Genomic DNA, 24,793 nt, shown 5'->3' with positions numbered 1-24,793 from the left:
AAGGGTTTTAAAACTATGTTCCCATCCTATTTAAAAAAGGAATCAGGATGTAAGAATGAGGCCAAGTTCAATTGTCTCTCATTTTACAAGGCTCGACATATGTATGTGTGTGTTTAATAACAATATCAGTGAAGTTTTTTAATTAAAAATTAATACATGCTCTTTGGGAAAAAATATGATAATAACTTACACAGGCATGAAGTAAAAGTGGTCTTCTCATTTGCTTCCCACAAATATTTTAAAAGTTAATATTACTTGATTAACTAATAATTTTATATACCTCTTTCTAAAGATTACTGCATATATCTAAATATAATTATATAGTACCATATCATTGATGCTTTTTTTATTCAATAATATACGATAAAAAATTATTACCTCATTATCATAATACAAATTCATAGCAGACAGTATTGAAAATGCAGATAAGTATAAAGGATAAAAAGAAAGAGCCTATTTACATTATCAGGCTTTTATTCATTTATATTTTTGACTATCACTTGGATCACACCATATCGTGTACTATAGTATGATTTTTCTCTTAATATATTTTGAGCATTTCCCATAGGATTAAATGTGATATATTCTGACCGCTTATTTAAAAATATACCAAAATGTATTTAACTCATCTTCTATTGTTAGATATTTAGGTTGTTTTCACTATTTTTTCCAATATTATAAGTAATGCCTGTGCATAAAGATTTGTGCATAAATTTACTGATTACACTGTTTCCTATAGTTCAAAGTGCTGACTCAAAGCATTTGAAATGTGTTGAAATATTATTAAATTCCACCTTTGAAGAAAATTTTAAATATATTCTCAACAAATAATTTACAAGAATATCTGTTTATGAAGAGATTATTGTTGGACTCTGTTATGGGCCAAAGCATAAACTGAGATGATACATAGACCATAAATGAGCTGAACCACTTATTTCAAAATAGTTACAAATGATCTACTGGCATAGCTTCAGTTAACTATCATTTACTTGTCAAAATTATTTGCTATATCTCTAATACAAGAGTATTAAGTATATAAATACATTTAAAATATAATATTGAATATAAAATATAATAATCGCGTATAAAATAACATTTTTATACATTCCTACCATGTTTTCTGTCATTCTGTGTATCATCAGGATAGATTGGGGTATGCTATAATAACAAACAAACCCAAATGTCAATGACTTAAACAACAAAGTATTATTTTTTTCTTTGTTTATGCTACTGTTTGCTGTGGTTGTCTGTGGTTCTACTCTGTTCCATATTCACTCTTGGGACCCAGGCTGCAGAAGCAATCTTTATCTGGAATATAACTGGTCCTGTGGCAGAGACAAAAGAGGTGTGGTAGGACTATAAATAGGCTTACATTTATATTCAGGATAGACACACATTACTTCTTCACAATTCATTAGCCAAAGTAAATCAAACCACCATTCCTCACATTGGTGGGGCGGCGGCATATAATTGTCTCATGAGAAGCAATTCAAGCTATATGGTCAAGGCTGCCATCAACACAGCAGGAAAATTCAATTCTCTCCCATGGAGTAGCAGTGACTATTTTAGACCAGAACAGAATCTACTACATCCTGGTTTAAAATTTGGAAAGGTCTTCGACATGATCCAGTGCTCTACTGTAGTGCTAGTACATGCCTCGGTTTGCTCAGTCTTCCAAGCCCTTGCTCTAGAAGTAATAGACGAAATGAATGATTTCATATGAAGACATCTCTACAGTATACAGTGTTTAGGGTATGTAAATCTTTGTCTTGCTCACACACACTTTATAAATTTTAATCTCCCCATGTCTTTTTTCCTGACTTCTATTGTAAATCTTCACATTGTAAGAAAGGTTTGCAAAGTAACTGCTCAAATGCAAGTCACTCCTGTCTTCTGTCTCTATGTGTATCTGCAAATACTCTTTGCAGTTTGGGGAAGAGGAGGAAAAAAAATTGTAGGCCTCCGTAATTTTAGATGAAAAAAATTCTCCAAGTATTTTTATGTGAATTATAAAACTATCATTCCTTTCTACAAAATCCATTTTTTTTTCTGTAGATGTGACAGCCCTGAATATTGAAGTTTAAATGTTTCATGTTACATACAGAGATTCTACATAACCCAATATTAAAGGGACAGAAGCACAGAAATTCTTGGCATATTGTAGCAGGTAAAATGGCTTGGTGACATGAGGACAAAAGTAGAATATCTGTGGTCATATGAATGTATGGTGTGATTGTTGGCTTTCGATTTTTATTTATCACTCCTGTATCTCATAAAAAGCAGCAATCCATCCAGTTACAGTGTCTAAGGCAAAGTTATACCTTACAATTCTCTGTCCTTTCTAGGTGGTGAATCTTGGCTCTTGTATAGCTTGAATACCTGAAACCCTTTGAATCATGTTTTTAATATGCTCACACCTTGCCATTGCTATCTGTAGAATTTTCATTTTCTCATATATTAACATGTTTTCATGAAGGTAAATTTATTTTAATTTTACTTTCAATTTATACTAAATTAATAGAGTATATTCTCTGTTATAATAGCTTATTCACTTTTCTGTTTGCTTGAGTTTTGTAAAGTTGGTATTTAGGATTTTTTCATATTGTCACTTAAGATAGCAGAAATGCACGGCCACTTGGCAGTGTTGGCTCTTATTCTTCCCAAGGTCCAGGGAAAACTAGGTTCACAGACTTCGGTAGCAGTATCTCCTCATCATCTAGCTCTGTGGTTAATAATGATACTTTTCCTTAAATTATACTAAGGCCTCTGTACATGTTTTTATTTTTTATTTTTTTATTTTTTTAGGCAAGGAAACCCTTAGTTGACATCACAGATTGCAAGGACCTCGTCAGTTTACAATCCCTTATTTATTTATTTATTTTTTATTTTTATGCCTACAGCACCTGGTCTTCCTAGGTGGTCTTCCATCCAAGTAATAACCAGGCCCAACCCTACTTAGCTTCCAAGATCAGATGGGATCAGGCTTGTTTAGGGTAGCATGGCCATAGACGGCCTTTGTACATTTTAAACTCTCTTCATAAACCTATGTTTATGTCCATCGAAGGTTGAATATATCTATAGTAACATAGTTTTCTTCAAAAAAGGAATCTAATAAGGTAAAATGAAGAGAGAGATAAAAAAAAAGTCTCATTAAGCTAATACAGCAGACTAATATAGACAGTCATATCTCACTTTATTTTGGGTGTTGGAATGTGTCTCAGAGATTTTCATGCTCTCTGGCGTAGAAATATGAATAGACTTGGAACATAGGTTCATAAATTTGCCTACATGTGAATAGTATACATTCAGGAGCAAGCATAATGATGGTCAATGCTATGTAGTAAGTGTAGAGAAAATATGTGTATTTCCAGAATGGAGATCCCTTAGCTCACCTACTCTTCATGTAGTTTATTCACTGCTAACTCTCGGGAACTTGCTTAACATATTGCCCTTTCTCTGTGGCTCCTCAAATTGCTTATTCTTGTGCCCCACTAGTACCACAGTTTTGTGTAGCAGACCTCACTTTCTGTTTTAAGACCGTTACTCCTTTATAATTACATTTAAAGTAAAACTGCTTTGAAGCTTATATTATATTGCTAAGTTGATCTCTCCTCATTAAGGAATTCTTATTTATTTGCTTATTTACTGAAGTTTTGACTCTACGATCCATTATCTCTTCTCTATCTAGACACTTTGCACTATTCTGAACACATTCATAAAATGTGTGTGGAGAACACTGCAATACCACAATGCTACTGTTAATAGATACTCACTAATATGGTAAAGGAATGGCCAATATATTTTGGTGACACACTCATGAAACACGATAAAATACCTGAGATTGCTTCACTTATGAAATCTAAATATATGACTATATGAATATGACTTTGTATCCTTACAGTTACCTTATTGTTTTGTTCTCAATACACCTGATCTTTAACTGCCATTTATACTTATTTTCTTGTCTTTAATTTCTTTGTGAATTTTATTCCATTGTCCACATTGTCCTTTTGAAATTACCTACTTTCCTTAGTTTCCGTGATGCCATTTATATTAGTTCATTGAGACTGCCATAACAAAATATAACAGACTGGGTGTTTTAAACAAGAGTTATTTATTTTCTCACTACTTTGGAGGCTAGAAGTCCAAGATGAAGGTGCCCTCAGGGATAGTTTCTTAGCAAGTCTCTCTTCCTGGCTTGTTGATGGCCAGCTTCTTACATAGTCTTTTCTCTTTCTATGTGTGAAGAGGGAGAAAGATCTGTGTTGTCTCTTTCTCTTCTTATAAGGTCACTGAACCTGTCAGATCAAGGCCCTGCCCTTATGGCCCCATTTAACCTTAATTACCTTCCTAAGGGTCTTCTCTCTAAGCTCATTCACATTGGGGATTAATACTTAAACATGTTTATTTGGGGGAGACAATTCAGTCCAAAGGACAGTCCTTTACAGGTTACAGTACAAATTCCTTAACCTTCTTTGAGAGGTAATCTTCATCATGCTTATTTTAAAGATAAGGGAATGTATTAGCACAGAGACTCACTTAGAGTTGCTTTTCATCTGTGAGTAAGAGATTATATGTATATTCTTTTAACAAAATAAGGGACTTCTTTTTCTCAAGTAATAGGAATTCCAAAAATAAGTTATGGCCTCATGTGGTGACTAATAAAGTCATCAAGGACCTAGACTCCTGTTTTTCTGCCTGACCAATCATCATATGGTGTGGTGTTTATTGTCATGCTTATTACCTCATAGGATACAAGGTGATTGTCCACTCTTTCATCGTATATAGATAGGGACAAATTTATTTCTTCCTTTCTGAACTACATGCCTTTTATTTCTTTTTCTTGCTATATTGCACTGGCTAAAACTTCAAATACTATGTGAAATAACAGTGATGAAAGTGCTTGAAAAAACTTTAAAAAAAACTTTAAAAAATCTCCTTAAATTTATCTGTTATTTTGAATCTGCTTTTGCCATTACTAACTTACTTTCCTTCCCTTTGGGATGCAAATATAAGGAAAACTTATTGAACCAAAAACTTATGGAACCTACCATCTCTGTATTCCTATCATATGTGTTCATTCCACAAGCAATTAATGAGTAAAAAGTCACTATCTGGCTATGGCACTGGGGTTACAGTAGTGGGATAATTAGATTAAAAAAAGGCCAACAACAAAAAAGAGTGGCAAGAGTGGACATCCTTCTCTTGTTCCCAGTCTTAGGGGAAAAACAATGTCTTTCGCCATTACATATGTTAACTCTTTTTGTATATTATCTTTATCAAGTCCAGAAAGTTCCCTTCTATTCCCAACTTTCTATAATGTATATCATGAAAAAGTACTGAATCTTGTCAAATACATTTTTCTGAAATAATTGATATGACAATATGATTTTCCCCCATTTGGCTTGTTAATATGATAGATTATATTAAGTGCTTTTGAAATATTAATCCAGTCTTGAATCTCTAAAATATACCCAATGTGGTCAGAGTGCATAATTCTTTTAATGTATTTCTGAATTCTATTAGCTAATCTTTTATTAAGAATTTTTTTTTGCATTTATATTTATGAGGGATATTGGTCTATAGTTTTCTGTTTCTAATTGTCATTGTCAAGTTTTGATATCAGGCTAATACTGATATTCTATTCTCTACTATGAGAGTCTGGGAACCTCATTTATACTCACTGTAGAAATGGTTCTAGAGGGACAATTTTTTTTTCCCCTCGAGTGCATGGGAGTTTCTGAACTAGAATGACATCAAATGTTTTGACAAGAATAAGGATGAGAGTGGAACTTAGCCATTATCGAGCCTGGGTCATTATTCTCCATCCTTGAATCCAGTGTATTTCTTTTAGAAAACTATGATAAGTTGTAGTCATTTATTTGACTACTAATTGACCATGCCTTGTCATAGTTAATAACGTCCACAAGGACAAAGAATGTGTCTGTTTTTTCCACCAATAGCTAGAACCCGACACAGAGTAGCTCAATAAGTATTTCTTGAATAAACAACTCAGTATTTAATATGCCTGGGGTGCATCCTGGACCTCCCTCCTATGTTACATCTCTCTTCCGTGCAAACAAAAGGTTACCGAAAAAGTACAGATCATATCCTGAGGCTTACGGTGTTTATAAGTTAGTTAATGTGAATGAGAAGTCATTAATAAGAATCATTAAACAAATGATACATACATTTTAGAGAATGAGTACTAATGAGTTAGGGAAGGGATTTACTCATGTGGGCTGAAGAAATCAGGGAAAGATTCATGAAGTAAGGGAAGAAAAAAACAGACTCTTAGAATATCAGGCCAAGGTTTAGGAGGAAATAAATATCTGAAGTAGAAGACATAATTTGATCAGTTTACTCACAAATGGTTTACAGTGAGTAAAAGTATTTCATCAGCTTCTGTATTTATACCTGTTTTCTAATAGTTATTGTTGAAAATAGTTCCTAGGAAATTATAGAAACCTAGAAATCTAGTCATATATTCATGAAGCTAGATAATATTCTACTGCAAAAGAAAGAACCCAAAGATTCCTATAGTTTTTGTACTTGACTCGATTTATGGACCATTGGTTTTTACCTTTGCAATAACACACTTCCCTACCCAACACACACACACACACACACACACACGCACGCACACGCACACACACACATGCATGCACACACCCTCCATTGTCTTGTGTTTTGGTATGATTTGAGGATTTTATCCTTTCTAAAAAACACAAAATGACACACTAAGTATTGATTTGATTTTTCTTGTTGTTCTATGTAATAACTAGACTATGACCAACTGTTTAAATGATATTTAATGAGATCCATAGACTTGGATTACACTTATCATAACTGATAATGTCTTCTATTAATGAAGATTGTTAGGTTTTATTCCCTAATCAATTCTCATTTCATTGTTTTTGTTGTGAGTAGAACAAAGAAAAATTCATCAAAATATAAATTAACAATATTTCCAGGCTCTACTGGTAATGTTCTTGCTATCTAGTTGATCAATGCTTATGATTTATTTTACCTTGTGTAATTCCTTTTAACACTAGAGATTTGGTATGGAGCTCCCTACTAGTATGGCCATCTCCACTCCTTTATTTGTTAAAAGCAAAACTTTTCCCTAATTTCTAGAGCTGCAATAATTTATACCAGGTCTTTTAAAAAAACACACACAAAACAATTATTATAACTATTAACTTGTTAATAGTGGAGAATACCAAATGACAATTCCAAAAGCAAGGCAGGATAAACTCATAGGTTTAAGATGTCAGCCATTTTGCCTTAAAATTATAATAGTCTAATCTTTATTTGCACCAATTCTGTTAAAGATTTTGCTTGAAGATAAAAAATATAACCCAGGGATTTCCTGAGAAGTTTCATCCTTGTAAACCTATAGATTCCATCCACTTGGATCTCTATGCTGGATCAATTTCTAGTGCTCAATTATCTTATTTTCAGGTATACAAAAAAATATATTTCTATGTCTATTAAAAATTATTCTTTGTTATCTCCTGGTGACTTGACTCAATTTCAAATTTAGCAGTTGAATCAAAGCTAAACCAAGTAATGTTAAAGAACACTTTTTAATTCTGTGTTTAATGAGTATATATATATTTTTAGAAGCATCTCCTTAAGAAAAAAAAAGAGAAAGAAAAAATGGGGAAGGATAGAGTGAAGAAAAGCATGAATCTGGTCACATGAGGAGAATCCACTTTTCTCTTGTACCTGTGAATTTCTTCAAAAGAGATCAACCATGTGATGACTATGCTATACAGGATCAGTTGCATGATTTACTACCTCTCTGATAACAGACAAACTATAAATATACATGAAATTTGAACAGTGATATCAGGGATTAATAACAGAAAAATCTGCAGGAGACTCAACAGTCCCATTTGAGTACCATGACTATCATGTAGGACATCTCTCTCTAACCTTCTCACAGAATATATTACTTCATTTTTTGGATCTTGGACATACTGTTACTGTCATTCTTATCACATTGTGTTTCATGGATGTGTCTCCTTGTCTGTGTACCCTACTGGACTGTTGCTCATTGAAGGCTAAAATAAACTTATTAATTTGTCTTGCTTAGAAGCAACCTCAACTATATACTATATATATATATATATATATCTGTTTACATATATATTTATGTATATACATATATGTGTGTATATGTATATGTGTATGTGTGTATATATGTATATATAGTTGTGTTTATTGAAAGGTGAGACTACTGATCTATTTCCTATAGGCTGTGAATGTAAGTTTTCATTTTACCTAGTTTTTTACATGAAGATCAATGAACGAGTAGATGGATAAATGCATGGATAAATGAATGGATAACAAGATAGACTGAATCATGATGGCTCATTGTGTTATGTCTACATGCTAGAGATTGTTCTAGGTATTTGAGTTATACCAAACAACCTAATTATTTTTCCTGAGGCCTCTTGCATTTATCAGTATGTTCTGAGGTATAAGCTGCCATTTATTTCCCAGTTACGTGGAAATAAATGTTCATTAGAGCCCAAATCCCCTGTCTTAGCTATGAACTCACACTAGCAGAATTTACTGGGATAGACATTCACAGCTTTGTGTCTTAGTGTTATTTTCAAGTATAGTAGAAAATAAAGAATGAAAATGTCATTGATGTTTCAGATATAATGTTGGGGGCTAATCAGTGGTTTTAATAAGTTGTAACTAAGGATTGGGGTTCGACTTACACATCTCCAAACTCCTTTCCCCAGGAATCCAGTCACATACCCTAAACTGAACTGAAAGTTCCCGTTTTCTTTCTTTATTGACAGATTGTAAGAATGAGGAGAATTTAATACAGAATAAAAATGCAGTTGTCTATGGGGAGGGCTACTGGAGACAAGTGCCTAGAGCAGAGAGTCTGGGAATGAAATGTTCAATGTGGTTAATGAAGTGTATTGTCAGCAGAAGTCAGTGAGAATTAGCAATGTGTATAATGGAATGAGCTTGGGTAAACTTGTCGTCTCACACTTCAAAGTGACCGGCAGCACAGGTAAAGATGAAGCACATAAGTGTCACTGTTACCTTCTGGCAGAAAAAATATTATTGTGAAAGATTTGGTGACAATGTGTGAAGGAGCAGGAGAATCTTTGGGTCACAGAATATTTATCGTGGCCATTTGTGTATTCATTCCTTGTGAAAAATGCACTTTCACAGAACTGTTTCCATAGTTATAAAAATCTTCACTTTTTTAATGTTTATCCTTTTACTGTTATATAACTGAGTACATATAATAAACTTGGGGAAACAGAGAAGAAAAATCCCTCTAGTTAAAGATAATCATTGTTAATATTTTGGTATATTTTCTACCAGTTTTTATGTGAAGGTTTTATTATTAACAGTTATAATCACACTGTATGTACAATTTTATCTGATTTTCCATATAACATTTGTGCAGTTTTTATGTTACTGGAAATGTAGGAACTATAGCTATTTTTCACTTAATCGGTGCTTACTTGTTATGGAACACAGCTGTAAGCACTTTCTGTGTTATGATGAAATTATTACAATGATCCTAAGAAGCAGGTACTATTATCATCTTCATTTACAAGTAAGGAAATTGAGGTACAGAAAAGATAAGTATCTTTCCTAGTGTCTCATTAGTAATAAATGCCACACTCAACACTCAAAACCAAGCAGCTTAATTCCAGAATCTGTACTCTCTTCCCTTGACATGAGACCAGTAGTGAGCATACTTTTTCAGTAAATATTTGATGCTTGTGTGTCTTAGAGTCTCTGTCTCAACTACATCACTATGCCATTGTAGTAAGATGACAATAGATAAGATGCAAATGAATATACGATAGGTATATAAGTGAGTATTTCTTGTGTTCCAATAAAACTTTATGGACACTAAAATTGAATTTGCATTAATTTTCATGGGTCAGAACATATTATTCTTTTAATGGTTTGTTCAACCATTAAAAAATGTAAAAACTTGAAGGCCAAACAAAAATAAACTGAAGGCAGTAGTTTTCAGATACTTTCATTTTCTTAATTGTTGCATTATTCACCACCTAGTAGCATCCCCAGTACTTGGATACTTAGGTTGTTTCAAATAAAAAATGTTGGTTTCAAACAAAAATTGACCAAGATCGATGATGCTATAATGAATATCTCGGTACATAAAAATTTTAATAATTTTTATAGTATTTTCTTAGGGCATATTCTCAGACTTAATCTGCTCAAAGAGCATGAATGATTCTATTACTCTTGAAATGTATTGCAAAACAGCTAGATATCAGGGATGTATCAACATATACTTATACCACAATTCTAAAAAGACAACATATTTCATTGATGCTGTTGCTGAGCAGATACTGAACTAATGCATTTGAAATCATAGGAAACAAAATATCAATAACCACATTTAAAGATGAGTTAAGGTAGTGTAGTGTTTTCCTTAAAATACTTGAGAAAATTATGAAAATGTCTCTGTCATCTCAGAGTACCATATCAATACTGCATGTGGAGATAATAAGCCATTGGAGAGTGGAGACATTTTTTAAAAAACCCTAAATTTAATAGAGTGTTCTTTAATTTTATCCATATCGAATCTCCAACCTCACCCCCACTATTAGTTTTGGTTTGACATTTCTTAAAAGTAGATTGATGGAAAGATGTTAGTTTTCTTGAGTATTGCATTTTAAAAAAAAACATTAAATAAGTGGTATTTTATTGCTTTCATTATAATACGATAGGCTTGAAGTCAGAGGGTAAAAACTCCTTAAAGTCCTGGAAAGCGGAGTGGTTTTCCAGGTCGCAGTTGAGGTGTGTGCCAAGAGATGGCGATATGGCTAGCAGTCATTTGGCACCCCCCTTTTTTAATGAGATATAATTGACATATAACAATATAACATTATATTAGCTAGTATTGCTTTTTAAACCTAGTGAAAATGGGGAAAAAAAAAAAAAAGGATGCTGCCACGCTAGATAGGGGTTGTCACTGTTTGAAATGGCAGAACCACACTTGTTTGGCTGCTATGGAGGCTTAAGATTTAGAGTTTCAGGTCCCTGACCTCTTACAGGCAACATGTATTTTCTTCGTCTCATGTCCTAAGTGGGTTTCTTTAGTCCCCTGGTCACTATTGTTAAATATAAAGAAAGTTAGGAACCAAATACGGAAAGACATTGGCAACCTGGTCCACATCACTGGACAAATATCCCAAAGGTCCGTACACCTTTTAGGAGTATTGTCTTCACATAAAGATTCGGATTTTGGGGGTAATGGGTACGTGTTAGTTGCTAGGGTTCCAGGAATCGGTCCTTCACCCATTCGAATTAATGTGCGCAGGCACCATAATGAAGTTACGAGAGACTTTAATTCATAAGTGCACTTCTAATATTTGTAGGGGTATTTTAAACTCAACGGGGATTTCCTTCTACCAACTCTGATACCTCAGTGGTGAATTTAATAAGTTGACATCCGTTGAACTGACTGCCTTCACCCTTTATAACCCCATGATTCCAAATGAAAAATTAATCTCTCTTGCGCCTCAAAATAACTCCGATTTTCTACTTTTCCTAGCACACTTAAAATCTCAGACCAGACTGAACATTTTACAAAACTGCCAAGGGAAGGAGAGGGACAGTTCCTTGTGCTCCAACCATGTCAATCCACTTAACACTTCACGAATGTTCCAATCTTTTTCAGGTCCACACACGTTTTTGAACATGAGGTACCCTTGGGTAGAAATTTCCTTTTGCCTGACCACTGTGCCTCCTCTCCATCCACCTGATAAACAAACACCCATCAATGCCGCTGAGATATCTTTATAAAATAGAATAATCTAGTCCTTCCTTCCCCTTTTTGTGTTCCACTATACCTTGGGGAAAAAAATCTATTGCAATATTTGTACTATGTTCATTGCAGGTTTTTTTCTTTTCCTTTTGTTTTTGTTTTTGTATTTTCAGCCCGAGCATGATGCCCAAGAGTGAAACTAAAGTTTGTCAGAGTGGCTTAGTGTATCTTGCCATTGACTCAGCCAGTGGTTCTTGACCCAGGTTGAATGTGAGAATCACTTAGAAAAAAATTTAAAATACAGATGCACAGGTTTTATTCAAGATGGATTAAATCAGAATCTTTGAGCACAGACTTAAGCATTAATAGTTTAAAAAACTTCCCCAGGTGATTCTGATATGTAGCAAGTTTGAAAACTAATAGCCTAAGCCAAAGTCAGGAAGTCATTTCACAGATCCAGCTGTGAACTTCTTCTCTGACATAATTATGCTATCCTTTTTCTCATCCAGTGACAAGCCAAGTGTATCGTTTGAGACTCCTCTCCAGCCCTATTTGACGTTCTGCCCATTTCTAATGGAAGACTGAGTGCCATGCAGTCTATTTCCAGAGCCGCCATGAATATTTATACATTGCCTGCATCTTTACAAATGATAGAGTAGCAAGATGAATGAGAGTAGTGAATCAGAGAAGACACACAGTGTGATTTGGGCAGAAATTTACTATCTCATTTCTATTTAAATCCTGATGACTCAGAGAAGGAGGCAGTCCGCATCCATTTCAGTAAATTCCTTAATGCTCTCCAGCATGGCACTTTGGATTTTAGCACTATTGAGGGTGAATTGATTTCTTCCCAGGAAGAATGTGCCTGTGTGTGTGTGTGTGTGTGTGTGTGTGTGTGTGTGTGTGTGTGTGTGTACGTGCACGCACGCACGTGTGTGTATGTATTTAAGTTAGATTATTTTAAAATACAGTAGAAAAAAAGGAAATCACTAGGCTAAGTGTTAATTATTTTCATTAAGCTTCATTTTCTATGCTGTCTTGATGAGGAGGATATACCTTTAACCCCTAATGAATAAATCTCAAGTCTGACAAAATGCTATTTGTTTCTAAATTGATTTTTAATGTCTTTGGTTTGCATTTTCTTCACTTAGTTAGCTTTCCAACAATTATTCATTAGATTTCTGTGCCTTTCTCATGCTCAAGTTCAAAATAGATTTTATAGGAGACAAGTGTCAAGATTTATTGTGGTAATGTTACAATTTGACATTTCAGTACTAGAAGTGCACAGAGAGAACAATAATATTCATCCTTTCATCTTAGTCTTTGATTATCTGGCAAATGTGGAGCCATTTAAAAACTGTGCATTATAGCATAAAATAAAGAAAATTTTCCCATAATGGTATCCACAAGCCTATATCGCAAACACAATGGCGAATACAATGTAATTTCATCAGGCACAAGGCACAAAGTGGGTTGAGGATGGCCCATGGTATAAAGTCACTGTTTGATGTTACTAAGTTTGGACCTTTACTTAGAAACGTAAATATAAATCATGAATACAGGATTCCAAATTACTCTTCTGGGTAAATAGATACTTAATTCTAAAATTTCCTATTTCTCCCCTCGTTTTTCACTACTTGATGTTAGTGCATTCTTTTATGTAGTCCAAGAGCTGAGAGGACACTTATTCACATTTGTTCATGTACATTTTTGCCACACGCACGACATGATGTTGTCTGATTTTCATGGTGAGAACTTGGAAGTCTTTCACTCTTTCAAAAATAGCCATTTTATAAGGCATGTATTTATTCAGCAAATTAGTGTTATGTCCATACTTTACATTAAACACTATATCAGACATTGAAATTCTTATTTTTATGAAACTCACAGTCTGACAGGGAGACAGATTATTAAATTAAAAATTACCTATTATTAAATATTTACTAAACACTATGAAAAGTGCTATGTTATTAAGGTATAGGGAATTATGACGACCTTAAATAGAGAAATCAGCTTTAAACTGAAGGTCAGACAAACGTGTCATCTCTGAGGAAATACTGTTTGCATTCAGATTTGAAGGACTCTATTAACCATTTTTTTGTCAGAGTGGACGAGGGGGTTGAGAAATCATGACCCCTGTGTCCTACGAGAGACATTGTACTCATTTTATGTTATTCTAATTCTGGTGTCCAAGGAGCCAGCTGGTCTTGGGCATATTGAGCCAAGTAGCCATATGACCAAGAGGGAAATGCAAAAGTCTGGTTCCCCAGAAGCAGAAGCCAAGATGAGAATTCTTGTTCAAGTGACTTATCAAGGCTATTCTTTCAGAGTAGAGGGAGTGAAGGGAGAAAAAGGGAATGAAACATCAGAGTACACTCAGCCAGGATCTAGTATTAGACTCATCATGGGAAGCCTTGGAAACTAAATTGCACTGGGGAGGAGGGAAGGGGAAGCAAAGAAGCTGCCCTCTTGTACCTATCTCAAGTAGTCATTACCATGGAGGTAGGTGATATTCTTGTAGTCCATTGGCCAAGGAATTGTTTGAGAAAAACAAACAGAAAAGGAAGTTGCAATGAACGGCTATCAGTCACCACTCACAACAGTTAGTAAAGCCTATCTGGGTGGGGCACTACCAGCCTCTACTTCTGCAGTGATTTCCCTGGAACAGTAGCAGCAGGACCTGGGGCCCTGATAGAAATGCAAATTTCCAGATCCCACCTGCAAACTGCTGAAGAGGAATCTTAGTGGGTGGGGCCCAGCACTTTCAGATCTAACAAGCCTTTAGTGTGATTCCAGTATTAGCTCAAATTTGAGTAGTACTCTCCTGCAGGAAGCTTTTAAAGAGCTGGTAGAAAGTTTAAGCTCCTCATTAAGCCTGAACAAAATCAACTAAGGGAGGCAGTAGTAGCCAAATTTCTAGTTTTCTAAAAGAGATCCCTAGAGTTGCAGGCAGCATCTTAAATATCACGAATGGATTTGCAGGTATTGGATTGTCGCTTGCTTTGTTTATTGATATTTAATTTTCCTTTGAAGCCTAGCTCTACCTTCAGAATCTGGGCTCGCAACTTAGGCTTCACTTTACCACTGTGTTGTTGGAAAACTGACCTGGTAAGTAGGTCGAAATAATAAGGAAGATTACTGGTGCAGGATGAAAATGGCAAAATGAGGGATGATTAATCTCATGTCTTTATTTTTGACAGTATAGAAACGTATTTTCGAATATTGTATTCTTCTCAGAAGTTTTAGATCTTTAAAAAGAAAAATACCAGGTATTTGTTCTTAAAGTTGTGTGTGAATTTAAGAGTGATTTTAAAGACTGAGTGTAACTGCAGGTGATACTCAATTTATATAAGATCAGTAATATAAGGAAAATTTATGTAAGCGACTTAAGGGCTGTATGGAATATCATGTTTTTTAAATGCTCTATTATTTACTACTTTAGTGCTTACCTCATGTCTTTTTAAATTGGTTAATTGCTTTGAGAGTAAATATTGCTTAATTCATTCAAACCTTCATTCAGTGAATATTTGTAAATTGCCTACTATGTGCAAAGCTCCTTGTTAGATACTGTCAATATAGTATTGAACAAAATGGATAAGATCGATGTTTTCAAGCTGCTCATCATCTGTGTTAGTTTTCTGTTGTCAAGAACTACCATAGCCTTAGTGGGTTAAAACCCTGAGTAGCTGAGACTAAGAAACAGGTCTTCTGAATTACAAAATTTACCATGTCCAGAAATAAAAATTAATAGTATTCATATGAAAGATGTCTCCAGGCTAACACTTCTATCTTTTTAAAGTTAAATTTGAGCACCACCTGTAGCAGGTGGGTAAAATATTACATTGGTTTGTATTTTTAAGTTTTCTCACAGTTTTCTATTATATACACTATCGTTTTTTCATTTATTCTTTCACCTCCCCACTTTAAAAACAGCATTTTGTCGTGGGGCTAATATATTTTTTCTTATAAATTTATATATAAATTTTCATTAAAATGATCTCATCATTTCTCCAGCCAAGAATAGTTATCTTTAAGTTTTGGTGTGTAGATTTACAGATATTTTTCTGTGCACCTATGTATAGAGAGCATGATGCTTTAAATGATCCTTGATGACCTGATTTTTTTCTCTTCACAGTATATAGTGATATCTTCATGTATCAATTTCATGTAATGTTACTATTTTTGATTTCACGGTAGTTATTCTAATAATGTACAGTGACTAGTATTGACTATGTCATTCCCAATATTTTTCTATAACAAACGGTATAGCAGTGCGCATCCTTGTATTATTCTACACAACACGTTATGTTTTCCCTTGGGATAAATTCCTGGCAGTGGAACTGTAGAGCCTAAGGACATTTCTGTTCTTTGTCTAATTTATGCTATTTTGACAAATTTTATACTCCCAGGGAGCTGCCTTAAAATCATTCTGAGCAAAATGGGGTAATTAATTTAAACAAACAAATAAGCAAGAAAAAAATATACCCCACTCAGATTGGAGAGGGTTTGCTAATGGGCCAATGTGGAGAATAAAAAAGAGAGGAAACAAGGATGATGTCCAGATTTTTGTTTTGAATAATCAAAAGTGGGTATCATTTACCTAAATGGAGATATTTGTCCCTCTATTAAAACAAAAAGCAAAAAAAAAAAAAAAAAAAAAAAACAAAGACTATTCAGTGAATGATTGCTTCTTTGCCAAGATTATTGTTTTTTCATATACAGAACAGTGGGGTATATTTTTTTTCTTGCTCTTGACCCTTTTCCATTTATTTTTAACACAGAAGCCCTAGCTATGCTTTCCAAGCCATGTCATTCCACTATTCAAAAACATCACTAAATTTCCTTCAAAGGCAGAGTGAGATCCTAGGCCCTTTTTCTGTCCACTCAGGAGATACAGTTTCTAAACCAGGCTGCCTGTCTGGTCCCTCTTCTTACTTTTCTTCCCTACACTCATTCCTCTCCAGCTACACAAGCCTCCCTGAGGTTCCCTAACGTGCTAAGCATGCTACCGTGTCAGGGAATTATATTTCCTGCTCCCAATTCTAACTCCCTTCCCCAATTACCCACATCCTTGCTCTCTTACTTTTCCAGATCTCTGCTCAAATGCCTGTCGGCATCTTACCATCACTCTCTAGCTCCTCAACCGCTTTCCTTTAATTTGATAGCACTGACTGCCTGGATTTGTGTTTTCTACCTATTTATATGTGTATTTACAGTTTCCTTCACTAGAATATGAGCTGTAGGAGGGCAGGTACTTTGTTTCTCTTGTCTGACCAATCACTGGTTCATAGAAAAGTTTTAGTAAATACTTGTTGAATATATGCATATGTGCATTAACCAAGAGTCAGGCCCAGATTTAGTTAGGGCTGGCCTGGCCCGGTCGCACCCTTAATTCCTTTATGTAGCTGAATATGAATATGCTTGGGACTTGAATAAGTCATGCTACTGAATTTTAAATAATGATTTAAGAAACAAATGCTCTGCAAATTATTAGCATTTCTGATTAAATGTGACATGAATGTTCAAAAGTCAAATAAGATGAGAGGAGGAAAACTGGAAATAAGCGTATCTTCTTGAAAGATAGGGGCTGGGGAAAGCATCTAGTTTCTCAAGAGAGTAATTTCATTTTAATTCTTCAAAACATCGTTTCAGCATTTAACTCTTTTCTTTTTATAAGTGCTATGATTTGTGTGTGTGTGTGTGTGTGTGTGTGTGTGTGTGTGTGTATGTTTCATTAATAAACCAAAGCAGCTAACGTGGTTTTGTAAGGGTTATTCCAACACCCTGGAATCCTATATACCAAGCTAAGACAGTTTTGTGAGTGCACCTTACAGAGTTGAGGAAATACTTTATTCAATTGACCTTAAATTTAATTTTGTTCTCTGTACTTGTTCGAATTCTCCTGACTGAGGTACCTGAGGTTCTATTTCTCTGCAAGGTTGATGGAGATTAGAAGCATGTTTTGAGAAATGCTAAATGTAGCCCTGGATAATTTTGTACGGCAGCCAGAGGAGGTCTGCATCAGTTCTTAACCACCCACAAAGCTAATTAAATTTACCCATGTGAAAAGCAAACACCCACCCCAGTTATTTTGAGCTACCTTGTTCAAACATTGGTTAGTTCCTTCTGTATACCAGCACTTCCCCCACCCCAAATCCACGGGGCCTGTAGCATAGCCAAGAGGTCAATGCAGACCATCCTTCTTTTTGGAAATACTCGAGAGAAATTTTGTTTGCAAATGATGTCATTCTTATCCCCAGTCTACTGCTATAATATGTTTTTATGCTGCCTTAAAACTTACTTTCCTTATACCTTCTTCTGCGAAGTGGAGTTAATGAAAAGAATGTGAGTCTTAGATTCAGGTAGGTCTCTGTTGGGTGAAAGCTTCATTTTTTTTTATTTATGTGACTTTGGGAAAGCCACTTAGGTTCTCTACACTGCACACAAGAGAAATAATAGAACCTGCATGGCAGCATCAGTGCAACAATTAAAAGAGCTGGTATACGTAAAGAAAATAATAAAGCATATGGTAGTTGCTTAATTATTATTACTTCCTCTCTGCCCCCTTTTCCTTTGAGACACGACTATGTTATTCTTTCATTTATTAAACAATTCTTTGAGCATCTATAGTGTTTCTAACACTGGTGTTATGGTAGAGAAACAGTGATAAATAAAATGGTCCCTTCCCTTAGGATACTTACATTCTAGTGGGGAAAAGACAATGGAGAAACTAATAGGCAATGCAATTTTAGATTGTGATACATCCTTGAAGAATATAAAACAGGTTCTGGAACAAAGTGACTCTGAGGAGTGAGAGCTAATTAATGTAGTTTGATTGAGGACAGTTTCTTTGTGAAAGTGACGTCTGAACTAAAACGTGAAGGGCACGAGCCATCCCGATGCTGAGCAAGAACCAGTTGTTGACATTCCAGGGGAAGAAAAATCCAAGAACAGAAAGTGTAGAAATCTTCACATGTCCTTGGGGAACAAAAAAAGTATAAAAGTGAAGACAGGACAGTTGTAGAAGAAGTTGGGGAGGAAAAAGTAGAGTTTAGGTCCTATAGACTCTACCCTATAGAAAAGGACTTTTGGTTTCATTCCAATCTGATTTGCCTTTGAGGTGTTTTGAGAAGGAAAATGAGAGGATCCAATCTACATTTTTAAAGATCTTTAGTTTAGATTTGTGATAATTGAACTATGGAAGGGCAAGAATTAGGGACCCTGTGTGACCCTTATTGTTAGTACATGAGGCAACTGGAGTAGATTGAATCATGTCCCTCGTGTCTTAGCCCTAATCCTGAGTACCTGTGAATGTGACCAGGTCTTTGCAGATATAATTAACATAAGGTTTTCAGAATTAAATCCTCTTGGTTTTAAGATGGGCCCTACGTACAAAAACAGGATTTATAAGAGAAAGGAGTGGGACATTTGTGACACTGAGACTCAGAGTCAGGAAGGCCATGCGATGATGGAGGCAGAAATAAAGGGATATGTCTACAAGCCAAGGGAAAACAAAGATCCCCAGCAGCCACCAGAAGTTAGCAGAGAGGCCCAGAACAGATGCCACCAGGAGGAGCCACCTTGCCAATGCTTGTTTTTTAACCACTGGTCTCCAGAATCGTGAGAGAATACAGTTCCGATATTTCTGAGCCACCAAATTTGTGGTAATTTGTTAGGGCAGCTCTAGAAAACAAATAAAGCAACCAAAGGATCATTTATAGGAAGAACATACAGAATGCCTATTTGATGGCCACGGAGCGGTAGATTTAAGACTGAAGAAGATAAAGAAACTGTCTTCTGTTAGCCACACTGGAAAGGTGTGTTTTTATTTGGCAGGAATGTTGAAACTTTGAAAATCTTTTCTGCGGGGTTAGAGGGGTATCTGAGAAGCAGGCTCTAAGAACAGACTCTGCTTACTCAAGTGGACCCATTCCATTCCCAAAGGAAACCCTCCTCGCTCTGTGAGGGCTGACTAGAAGCTGAAGCCAATTCTCTCACTTACTTGACAGTTATTTCTAATACTACGTTATCACTTATCTATACTGTAATACTGTTATCAGTAGCCAATAATGAATACAGCAGGTCCTCAAATAATGCTGTTTTATTCAATGTCATTTTGTTATAGATAGAATGCTATAGGAATTTAACTCTTGTTTATATCAATTGGTTTCCTTATACGTGGTTGTACTTAAAGTGGCAGAACCCGTTGATAAGGTTGAATGAGGACTTACTGTGTCCCGAGGCAGGGCCATTCCTTTAATGCAAAGAACTTAGTTACCTGCGAAGCTGCTGCAGACAAGGAGATACTTACTAATGGGATGTGTACAGAGTGATATTTTCTACTTAAGTAGAATGAACAAAATTTAAAGATGTGGCAATTATTTGCCTTCGCTATTTCCCAGATGATAATAAAAAGTGAACATTTATGGAGTTTCTAATATGTGGTAATGGGCTATGCTATCACTTTTAAGTGAAATTCTTACAGTAGTCTCCAAAGATGTATATTAATTTCATTGGAAAGATGAAATAGCTGAAACTCAGAGAGATTCAGCTATCACCTACTAATATCTATTATTATATAAAAACAGGTTTATATATTTAGACATCTAGTTAGCGACTGGAAAAGCTAGGGTTTGAACTCAGTTCTGCCCAAATGAAAGCTTCTTTACACCTATGGATTATCACAACTTTGCCAAAAATATTGCACCATAGTCCTCCTTAATCAGCACAGAGCTATTGTTTTAAATTTGGGTAGTAAAGGTCATCTTGACCATAGAGATTGATGCTGAAGACACTCAGGGACCTGTGGGCACTTAGGCCACTGTTATGATGGAGCAGGATGACATAAGAGTAGAGGAAAAGTGACTGTTTTCATTCCTCCTGAGGTCCTCAGTAAAATCAGCATGCGTTGGGCATGCCTACAATTGGCGCGAGAGACACAGGGACATTTGACTGCCATCGTTGGTCCTTGTGTTCTTTCACCAAGCCGGGCGGCCCAGACCTGACATTCTGACTGGAGCTCAGTCATTAAACAATAATTAGATTGGCGCTTTGCTCTCCTTCTAGTTCAAGTCTTAATAAACCGTTCCCTTCTCCCTCTCTTTTTTTCAAAATCCCAGGCAAGGTCATCCCCTTCTCCTCTCTGTGGCTTGAACTAGATCAGTCTGGATGTGTTGCTGCTGTGGGCAAGATGATTTAGATGAAGGGGAGAAAAGGCCAAAGCACCTGGAGTGATGAACACACTCCTTAAGAGAAAAAATATTTATATTAAAAAAAAGAGCCAGGTCTACTGCCTACTTGTTTCTGGACTCAATTAATTTGAAAGTACTTTTGGATGAATCACTTAGATATTATTTTATCTTTTACCTCCAAGATATCATCAGGCTTCAACCTCCATCAGCTGCCCAGTACCCTTAACCTACCTGGCCGCTTTGGTCCCAAAACATGTTCCTTTTGGATTAAAAGAGAGTGAGTTTACCATCCATACCTTGACCATGATTAACCCCGCCCAGGCTGCAGTGAGTCTAGAGAGAAGACAATGATTTTCTTTAAAAGACTCGATACTTTTTATATACATGGCTATGAGTATTTTATCTTCTTTTTTCCTTTCTATGGTTGTTTTTTAGATATCCATAATTATATCAAAATGAGTGTCAGATGAGCATTATAATATTCTTTATTATTATCAGTATCAGACACAAAAAAATTTGAGATAACCAAGTTTTATTTGCATATTATTAATTGCATCAAATAACCAAATTCCAAATTGGTTATTATTAACCAGGTATGGTTTGTTGGTATATATTCGCAGTGGTATTTGTATACCAAAATTAAAGACTAATTTTTGGTCCAGAAAAAAAAATACTACTCTGCGTTAAGTACTATACAAAGTGATGCAGAAAATTTAAAATAGTTTCTTATGTGTAGAGTCTGATTACTCTAAATAGGTATACAAGTATTTTCCCAAGTGCATTCTGCAGTATTTCATTTGTGATCTATTATTTCATAACAACATTACTACAGATCTAGTGGCTTAGAATAAGCACACATTTATTATCTCACAGTTTCTATAGGGCAGAAATCCAGGCAGAGCTTAGCTGAGTCCACTACTGTGGGCTCTCTCAAAAGGCTGCAATTAAGATGACTGCCAAGGTCGAGGTCTCATGTAAGATTCAGCTGGAGGATGATCCACATCCACGGAGTGGCCAAGATCAATGCACATTGTAGGGAAGGCTGAAACCATAACTGGAATGCATGGCAGACCTCTAACAAGCTTGAGGCTCTTTAAGAAAATTGCATTAACCTCATCTTATATGAAATCACAACACAGATCTAAGAAATTTGACATCGTGTAGTACAGCTAGGCATTCAGCATTGGTATAGTACAAGTTTAAAAAATAAACATTCGTCTGCACAATGGCACAGTGAAAGGAGCCTGAAGCAGTCTTAGAATGATATAGTGGCTGCCAGCGGGGTGTGAAATATTTTAAGAACAAAATTTTGGCAGAGAATATTTGAATATTATTTATATTATTATGACTCCTCATACTATAATGAAAGTAACTAAAAGTGTTAAGTATTTATACCATTCTAGACACTTAATTATTAGTTATTTTATCCTGATAAGGCTCTCTCTATTGTAATTATTATTCATTTTATAGATAAACTGAGACATAGGTAGTTATGGAAATTATCTAAGATCGCACAGTGAGAAGGGTAGAGCTGAGACTCTAAGTCCTCTATTTTTAACAGATACAATATATTGCAAATCCACATCCATGTCATACCAAAAAGAAAAAATAAATTTGATGGAGTTTTAAAAGAATTATACAAGAAAACTTTTTGGCAGACCCCAATAGTAGAGCTGTGGGTGGCAATAGATCTTATCAACCAGTCTGTTGTCATTTATGTCTGGCTGCTTTACACCTGTTGATGGTGTTTGCAATAGCCCTGCAATGAAGATATTAATGGGAACCCCCTTTTTTGGTGAGCAATCTGCGGTTTGAGAAATGATCACTTCTCTAAGGTCACAGAGCATGTTTTAAATTATGTTTATCGTATTTAAATGTTATCCACATTCTTTACACTACACCAGGCTGCCTCTTCTAATTATTAGCAGGGGGAAAGAAATCTCAACAAACTCATGGGCACGGTGGCTTCTAGAAACAGGTCCCTTACTGGGTCCATGTGCAGATATAAACGTCATATGAGAGAAGTTGCCAATATGTACTGGTAAATTATAGCGATTTTAGTGTCAGTTGCTCTCTTCTCTTTTATACTGTTCAGTGAATAGTGCTGTCTGCTAACAGATACTACCATATTGAGTGCTGAAGGAAATGCAGAATGAAAGCCAAAAACAAATGGGGTTTCTGGTCCTGCTCAGTTTATAGAGTCGATTAGCCTTTGTGAATTGTTTACTGGAGTATTTTATATATTGCTTTGTACAATACTTACACTGTTGAGCAGAAATGGTAATCCACTTTCTTTCCCAAGAGGTGAACCAACATGCATATATTTCATATCAATCATTTTTTATTTCAGTTGTGCACTTACCTAAATTAGATGATTGTTAGGTATAGGAAAAACAAGAGAAAGGAGACTATACCTATAGGCTACTGATAAGAAGACTCATTTTGGCACCAAAAGAAGTCAATCATTTACATTTTTCTGTGCTGGGGGTTTAAAGAAAGAGATTCAAATTACTTTAAGAGGCTTTTAAAATCAAGATAAAGCCTTTTCTTATGCATCTCTACCTCTAGCAAGGGATCCTGAGGGGGCCAGTAGAGTATTTAAAAGAACACCTACTTATGTTTCATTTCTACTTAATTTTGCCCCTTTTTCTCCCCAGTTTGTTGCATTTCTTCACCTATCTATTCAATCATTCTTACATACATTGATAGATATAGTTATTCATTTATTCATGCACTCAATATTTATTGAGTCCCCACTATGTGTTAGAGACTGTGGTTGGTCTCGGTCAATAAATACTTTTAAGTATCCTGTGAGCAAATAGTTGCCTGTTACCTGCATGGCCAATCTTACATTGATCTGCCTGCCCCCAGGCTTCTTTCTTTCCATATATTTATGCTTCGCTCCTCTCCAAGTGCTAGCAGAAAGTAATCATTTTGACAGAGCCAGAATAATAAAAATACTCACAATCAGGTGGTGTTTCTTTCTTCTTCTTTTTTTCTCTTCTTCTTCTTCTTTTTTTTTTTTTTTTGTAAAAGGCTCTTTACTACACCTCCATAGACAGACTTTATAGAATATATGGTAATAAGCACAAACTGAAGCCTTTGCTAATACCAGACTTTGACCTCAAAAAGGGAAAATTGCATTTTTAGACTATTTTTATTGAGAGAGCACTCACTTGTTCACAATTCTTAAACTACTGATGTGACTTTATAATGATGAAGGTACAGGTACTAATTTTTATTTTTCAAGTTATTTTTGAGCTAAAGAATCAAATATTGATGTAGAAGAGCTAATTTACTTTCAAGAGTATAGCTTTTTCACTTGCTCTGAAAAAAATGATGTTCAAACCTAGCAGTTTTGATTAGTAAATTTTTATCCTGGCACAATTATGTTTGAAACTTTAGGTAGAGGTGAGGAATGGAAATCTACTGACCTCTTTAGGTATTTCTTTCTGTATGACCAAAGAATGGGAAGTTTTTAATTGTTTTTTAGGTAATCAGTTCATTTGGAAGCATATTTTAAAGCATGACACTAAGAGACAGTGCAATATGTTAAGATAATGTGATATGAAAGCAGCTGAACGAGAAAGATGCTGACAGAATGCCGTGTAGGATTTTTCCCCAAAGAAAACACTGAAATCCTCAGGCTCGGAAGTGAGTGTTGGGCTCCGTCACTGAGCTCCTCTGAGAGCCACATTTGCTAATGGGCCTTATGGATGGGTGCACAGACGTCGTTACTTATAAAACACTTGACGAAAACTTGTATATTTTGAACCACATAGACAATTGAGCAAAAACTGTTGAATAACCGAAA

General features: G+C 35.3%; 1 protein-coding gene and 1 pseudogene across 2 annotated transcripts in view; one reads left to right on the top strand and one right to left on the bottom strand.

Annotated features, from left to right (window-relative positions):
* The window catches only part of LRRC4C (leucine rich repeat containing 4C), a 983,333-nt gene that overhangs the window by 128,928 nt on the left and 829,612 nt on the right, over positions 1 to 24,793 (top strand). The gene's annotated exons all lie outside the window — the stretch shown is intronic.
* Positions 2,892 to 3,010, bottom strand: LOC118603333 (annotated as a pseudogene).

Source organism: Rousettus aegyptiacus, unplaced genomic scaffold (assembly GCF_014176215.1).
Source record: "Rousettus aegyptiacus isolate mRouAeg1 unplaced genomic scaffold, mRouAeg1.p scaffold_m13_p_5, whole genome shotgun sequence".
Classification (NCBI taxonomy): domain Eukaryota; kingdom Metazoa; phylum Chordata; class Mammalia; order Chiroptera; family Pteropodidae; genus Rousettus; species Rousettus aegyptiacus.
This window is presented reverse-complemented; position numbering and strand designations above follow the sequence as displayed.